This window comes from Oncorhynchus mykiss, chromosome 8 (genome assembly GCF_057628025.1).
Source record: "Oncorhynchus mykiss isolate SJ-2025 chromosome 8, ASM5762802v1, whole genome shotgun sequence".
Classification (NCBI taxonomy): domain Eukaryota; kingdom Metazoa; phylum Chordata; class Actinopteri; order Salmoniformes; family Salmonidae; genus Oncorhynchus; species Oncorhynchus mykiss.
In genome coordinates this window covers 5,287,501-5,294,731 of record NC_143029.1, presented here as the reverse complement: position 1 = coordinate 5,294,731, position 7,231 = coordinate 5,287,501, and the positions used below count along the sequence as shown (strand labels likewise).

General features: G+C 47.5%; 1 pseudogene; it reads left to right on the top strand.

The window, feature by feature from the left end:
* The first annotated feature begins 5,229 nt into the window (after positions 1–5,229).
* LOC118965591 (uncharacterized) overlaps positions 5,230–7,231 on the top strand; it is a 9,986-nt pseudogene continuing 7,984 nt past the window's right edge.

Here is a 7,231-nt window from a genome sequence, read left to right as displayed (position 1 = left end):
ATTATTAATTAAATAAATAGATTAAGTATTCAGACCCTTTAATCAGTACTTTGTTGAAGCACTTTTGGCAGTGATTACAGCTTTGAGTCTTCTTGGGTATGACGCTACAAGCTTGGCACACCTGTATTTGGGGAGTTTCTCCCATTCTTCTCTGCAGATGCTCTCAAGCTCTGTCAGGTTGGATGGGGAGAGTCACTGCACAGTTATTTTCAGGTCTCTCCAGAGATGTTCGATTGGGTTTAAGTCCGGGCTCTGGCTGGGCCACTCAAGGACATTCAGAGACTTGTCCCGATTCCCCTCCTGCGTTGTCTTGGCTGTGTGCTTAGGGTAGTTGTCCTATATGGACAAATTACTATTGCCGCTTTTTTCTAGTTTTTACATTTTTATCAACTTTCAAGGTATTTTAAGGGAGTATGCGGGCACACTTGTTCGGTTGGGCTAGCCGATTTTGGCTAGGCACCAGCAGAACTGCACACTCGTTCGGTTGGGCTAGCCGATTTTGGCTAGGCACCAGCAGAACTGAAGCATGCTGAAGACTTGTCTTGTGAAGGCCAACCATCCCTCCGTCGTTCACCCCTATCCCTCTCTCGCTGTCCCCTTTTCTTATAGGCTCCCCTGTCATCTCTCTCCACCTTAGCGCCTTCTCAGCGACAGCGAGGAGGAATGTTATCCAGTCTGGAGAAAGTGATGACTAAACAGGTGGTTGTGGGTAAAGGAGGAGGAACCGTACAACAACACTTCTTCCAATGGTAAATGAGATGGTCAAGGGGTTAGCTAATAAAGCAATTGATCATTGAAATAATAAATAATGTGAGAAAGTAGTAGCCACACTTCTCCTTCTCCACCTGCCTCTCGTCTCAGCACATAATACAAACCGGCAGCCATTTTAGATTTCTTCTCTCACTGCAATAAATTCCTCTCGGTGGTTCTCTCTCTAACAGCTTTCCCAGACCAGACCATTCCTAGTCTTTCCACCTTAGCTATTTCCCAGACCAGACCATTCCTAGCCTTTCCACCTTAGCTATTTCCCAGACCAGACCATTCCTAGCCTTTCCACCTTAGCTATTTCCCAGACCATTCCTAGCCTTTCCACCTTAGCTATTTCCCAGACCAGACCATTCCTAGCCTTTCCACCTTAGCTATTTCCCAGACCAGACCATTCCTAGACGTTCCACCTTAGCTATTTCCCAGTCTTTCCACCCTAGCTATTTCCCAGACCAGATCATTCCTAGCCTTTCCACCTTAGCTATTTCCCAGACCAGACCATTCCTAGCCTTTCCACCTTAGCTATTTCCCAGACCAGACCATTCCTAGCCTTTCCACCTTAGCTATTTCCCAGACCAGACCATTCCTAGACATTCCACCTTAGCTATTTCCCAGTCTTTCCACCCTAGCTATTTCCCAGACCAGATCATTCCTAGCCTTTCCACCTTAGCTATTTCCCAGACCAGACCATTCCTAGACCTTCCACCTTAGCTATTTCCCAGACCAGACCATTCCTAGCCTTTCCACCTTAGCTATTTCCCAGACCAGATCATTCCTAGCCTTTCCACCTTAGCTATTTCCCAGACCAGACCATTCCTAGCCTTTACACCTTAGCTATTTCCCAGACCAGACCATTCCTAGACTTTCCACCTTAGCTATTTCCCAGTCTTTCCACCCTAGCTATTTCCCAGACCAGATCATTCCTAGCCTTTCCACCTTAGCTATTTCCCAGACCAGATCATTCCTAGCCTTTCCACCTTAGCTATTTCCCAGACCAGACCATTCCTAGACGTTCCACCTTTAGTACACAATCACTGTTTTTTTTTGTGTGTTTTGTATCTCTTCGTTTTAGGGAACAGTTTAGCCAAGTTGTAATGTAATCAGCAGGTCCAGCTTGGACAAACAGCAGGGTTAACGATGGTTTACATCCCAAATGGCACCCTATTCCCTATTTAGTGCACAACTTTTGACCAGAGCCCTATGGGGACTGTATAGGGAATAGGGTGCCATTTGTGACACAGATTTAGCTAATGGGAATAGCCCATAGCATTAGCGATAAATGGGAATAGCCCATAGCATTAGCGATAAATGGGAATAGCCCATAGCATTAACGATAAATGGGAATAGCCCATAGCATTAGCGATGAATGGGAATAGCCCATAGCGTTAGCTGTGGAGGGGGCTAATTTGTACAGACAAGTGGTCAGAGAGAATGTGGTCTCTATGGGGCTGTGCTATCACTCCCTGTCAAAGCCTATCAGAGTGAGAAGTCATGATGACTCAAAGACACAAAAGCCAGTCGGCTGGGTCTCATGAGGTGAGGGCATGATGGTGTTCAATGGCTTTCCAGACAGGTCCAGTGCTTTTGGGTCCCATAAGATGAAAACAGGCCTGATCAATGCATGCATGGTTGGTCTTGAACTTTACCATAAGACAGAACCCCAGATTGAATACCAAATAGAACCCCATAGAATGCCAAATAGAACCCCATAGAATGCCAAATAGAACCCCATAGAATACCAAATAGAACCCCATAGAATGCCAAATAGAACACAACAGAATACCAAATAGAACCCCATAGAATGCCAAATAGAACCCCATAGAATGCCAAATAGAACCTCATAGAATACCAAATAGAACCCCGTAGAATATCAAATAGAACCCCATAGAATGCCAAATAGAACCCTGTGGAATACCAAATAGAACCCCATAGAATACCAAATAGAACCCCATAGAATACCAAATAGAACCCCATAGAATACCAAATAGAACCTCATAGAATACCAAATAGAACCCAATAGAATACCAAATAGAACCCCATAGAATACCAAAAATAATTATTTTTTTCAAAAGGCAGCTAGTCCCTGAAACCAACTTCTCTCCTCTCCCACAACTCTCCCGTTCCTTTCCTTTCCATTTTAATACTAAACCAAAATAATCCACGAGGTGAAAACACCCCTCCTCCCCTCCATCCCTCCCACATCTACACCCCACATTTATCCTCCCCCTGAAACCGGAAAACACATTGATGAAATTCAGAAGCTGCCTGGTAAAATCGGATTGCAGCTTGATGAGTGTATGGGTCCTTTGTTCACACACTTTCCTGGGAAAATAAAAGAAAATAGAGAGAGAGAGAAAAAAGAAGTTAAAAGAAAATAATACTTCCCTTATTTTCCAGCAGCCGGTAGCACTACAGAGTTCACTACAGAGTTCACTACAGAGTTCACCACAGAGTTCACTACATAGTTCACTACAGAGTTCACTACAGAGTTCACTACAGAGTTCACTACAGAGTTCACTACATAGTTCACTACAGAGTTCACTACAGAGTTCACTGCAGAGTTCACTACATAGTTCACTACAGAGTTCACTACAGAGTTCACTGCAGAGTTCACTACATAGTTCACTACAGAGTTCTGCTACTTAGCTCTGTGAGATTATGATAACTCTTTGCTCCTTTTGGGCAGCAATCTGACCCCACATCTCTCTCACACACACACACGCACACTCGCACACACACACACACACACACACACACACACACACACACACACACACACACACACACACACACACACTCACACACACACACACACACACACACACACACACACACACACACACACACACACACACACACACACACACACACACACACACACACACCAACCCTCCAGCAACTGAACAAGTGACCGATAGTTTTAGTTCAGCTCCAGATCTAAGTTTGGGATTCTATGTTTCTATGAAGTCCAGCTCTTCCAAGACTCACCGATGATGAATTACGTGACACATAAAATGCAGCAAGGTTTGAAAAAGCCTGTCTGCAGCAATCCCTGAGCACATTAACAGATGGTGAGAGAGAGAGAGAGAGAGAGAGAGAGAGAGAGAGAGAGAACAATGAAAAGAGAGAGAAAATGGGGGTGAGAGAGGGAGAGGGGAAGATAGATAGGGTAGAGAGAAAGGGAGGAGAGAGGCTGGGAGAGAGGGAATGAGAGAAAAAAAATCAGGTAGTGAAAGAAAGAGAGAGAGATGGAGAGGGAAGGAGAGAGAGTGAGAAAATAGAGAGAGAAAGAGAGAAAGAAAGAAAGAGAAAGAGAGAGAGGGGGAAGGGGGAGTGAAAGAGAGTAAAAGAAACACAGATAGAGTGAGAGAGAGAGAGAGAGAGAGAGAGAGAGAGAGAGAGAGAGAGGGAGAGAGAGAGAGAGAGAGAGAGAGTGAGAGAGAGAGAGAGAGAGAGAGAGAGAGAGAGAGAAAAAGAGAGAGAGAGGGAGAGAGAGAGAGAGAGAGAGAGAGTGAGAGAGAGAGAGAGAGAGAGAGAGAGAGAGAGAGAGAGAGAAAAAGAGAGAGAGACACTGCTCCAACAGCCCAGTTCTCAAACGCTAGAGTGGAAAGAGTTGTGTAACACAGTAATGGGAAGGGTCAGGCCAGTGCCATATTTAATGGAAAAGAGAATGGGTGAAAAATTTCATTGTTAACGTTTAATTATTTTAAATTAAAAACGGCACAGCAAATAGTGAGCGTAGTCACATACACACAGCACCTGCATCTCAGAGTGTGCTCTGTACAGTACGTAACACAAAGACTCTAAACAACCAGGCCAGCTGGCTTGGAGCATCACCAAGGTAACAACCAGGCCAGCTGGCTTGGAGCATCATCAAGGGAACAACCAGGCCAGCTGGCTTGGAGCATCACCAAGGTAACAACCAGGCCAGCTGGCTTGGAGCATCACCAAGGTAACAACCAGGCCAGCTGGCTTGGAGCATCACCAAGGGAACAACCAGGCCAGCTGGCTTGGAGCATCACCAAGGTAACAACCAGGCCAGCTGGCTTGGAGCATCATCAAGGGAACAACCAGGCCAGCTGGCTTGGAGCATCACCAAGGTAACAACCAGGCCAGCTGGCTTGGAGCATCATCAAGGGAACAACCAGGCCAGCTGGCTTGGAGCATCACCAAGGTAACAACCAGGCCAGCTGGCTTGGAGCATCACCAAGGTAACAACCAGGCCAGCTGGCTTGGAGCATCACCAAGGGAACAACCAGGCCAGCTGGCTTGGAGCATCACCAGGGTAACAAGCAGGTCAGCTGGCTTGGAGCATCACCAAGGGAACAACCAGGCCAGCTGGCTTGGAGCATCACCAAGGGAACAACCAGGCCAGCTGGCTTGGAGCATCACCAAGGGAACAACCAGGTCAGCTGGCTTGGAGCATCACCAGGGTAACAGCAGCAGAGCAGAACAGTCTGAGACATGTCCAAGCCGGAGGAGTTGGTGGAGGAGGGGGGGGGTCTACTCAGCTATATGGATTGTTTTAAGAAGGTCACACCAAGGTCACACCAAGGTCACACCAAGGTCACACCAAGGATAATTTTTCTATTTGATTTAGAATTTCAAGCCCACTTGAAGTATCCCAATTTATCTTTTTTACAATTATTTCATAAAGAATGTATTTGGACTTACTGCTATTAGCCCCCATAAACCCATTGAATAACAGATTCACTACATGGAACAGCAGATAGTGCCCAAAAAATACATGAAAAATATTTTTTTTCTGAAGTTGTATGTCCTATATCTGAGAGATATAAGAAAGATCAGGAAACCTTTTTGTTAATTGTTGACATGTAATTTAACCTCTTATATTTGTCACTAAACAGTCTCCATATTCGGTGTACATCTTATCAATTGTTTTGACTGGTATCAGGAGACCTTCTAACGAGTCTCGTGAGACCTGTGGGCATCCTTGAGCAAAACAACCCACATGTAGCCTAAACTGTTGGCACGCCACAGACAGACGTTGGCAGATCGGCTGTACTTCAGTCCCAAAACGCTTGTGGGAAGGAGGGGGGGGGGGGGGGGGGGGGGGGGGCGCAGAGCAAAACGGAAAACACCATCGTGTTCGTGACAGTCTCATCTTTCCATGGAGTAGGCCAAACTATTCGGACGCTAGGATGTCTCATGGTGTGACGACCAAATAGGGCTATCTTCTGTAAACCACCCCTATCTTGTCACAACACAACTGATTGGCTCAAATGCATTAATAAGAAGGAAAGAAATTCCACAAATTAACTTTAACAAGACACACTTAATTGAAATTGAAGAGTTTTTCTTTATTTTGACTATTTTCTACATTGTAGAATAATAGTGAAGACATCAGAACTATGAAACAACACATATGGAATCATGTAGTAACCAAAAAAGTGTTAAACAAATCTAAATATATTTTATATTTGAGATTATTCAAAGTAGCCAGCCTTTGCCTTGATGACAGCTTGGCACACTCTTGGCATTCTCTCAACCAGCTTCATGAGGTAGTCACCTGGAAGGCATTTCAATTAACAGGTGTGCCTTGTTAAAAGTTAATTTGTGTCATTTCTTTCCTTCTTAATGCATTTGAGCCAATCAGTTGTGTTGTGACAAGGTAGGGTTGGTATACAGAAGATAGCCCTATTTGGTAAAAGACCACGAGACATCCCAAGATTGTCTCTAGGCAAAGGGTGGCTACTTTGCATAAAAATATTGTTTTATTTTCCCCCCAGCCAGGACTCCCCCCCAGCCAGGACTCCCCCCCAGCCAGTTCTCTCCCCCCAGCAGGACTCTCCCCCCCAGCCAGGACTCTCCCCCCAGCCAGGTCTCTCCCCCCAGCCAGGTCTCTACCCCCAGCCAGGACTCTCCCCCCAGCCAGGTCTCTCCCCCCAGCCACGTCTCTCCCCCCCAGTCAGGTCTCTCCCCCCAGCCAGGACCCCCCCAGCCAGGACTCTCCCCCCAACCAGGTCTCTCCCCCCAGCCACGTCTCTCCCCCAATCAGGTCTCTCCCCCCAGCCAGGACTCCCCCCAGCCAGGTCTCTACCCCCAGCCACGTCTCTCTCCCAGGCCAGGTCTCTCCCCCCAGCCAGGACTCCCCCCAGCCAGTTCTCTCCCCCCAGTCAGGACTCCCTCCCAGCCAGGACTCTCCCCCCAGCCAGGACTCTCCCCCCAGCCAGGTCTCTCCCCCCAGCCAGGTCTCTCCCCCCAGCCAGGTCTCTCCCCCCAGCCAGGACTCCCCCCCAGCCAGTTCTCTCCCCCCAGCCAGGACTCTCCCCCCAGCCAGGTCTCTTCCCCCAGCCAGGTCTCTCCCCCCAGCCAGGTCTCTCCCCCCAGCCAGGACTCCCCCCAGCCAGTTCTCTCCCCCCAGCCAGGACTCTCCCCCCAGCCAGGTCTCTTCCCCCAGCCAGGTCTCTCCCCCCAGCCAGGACTCCCCCCCAGCCAGTTCTCT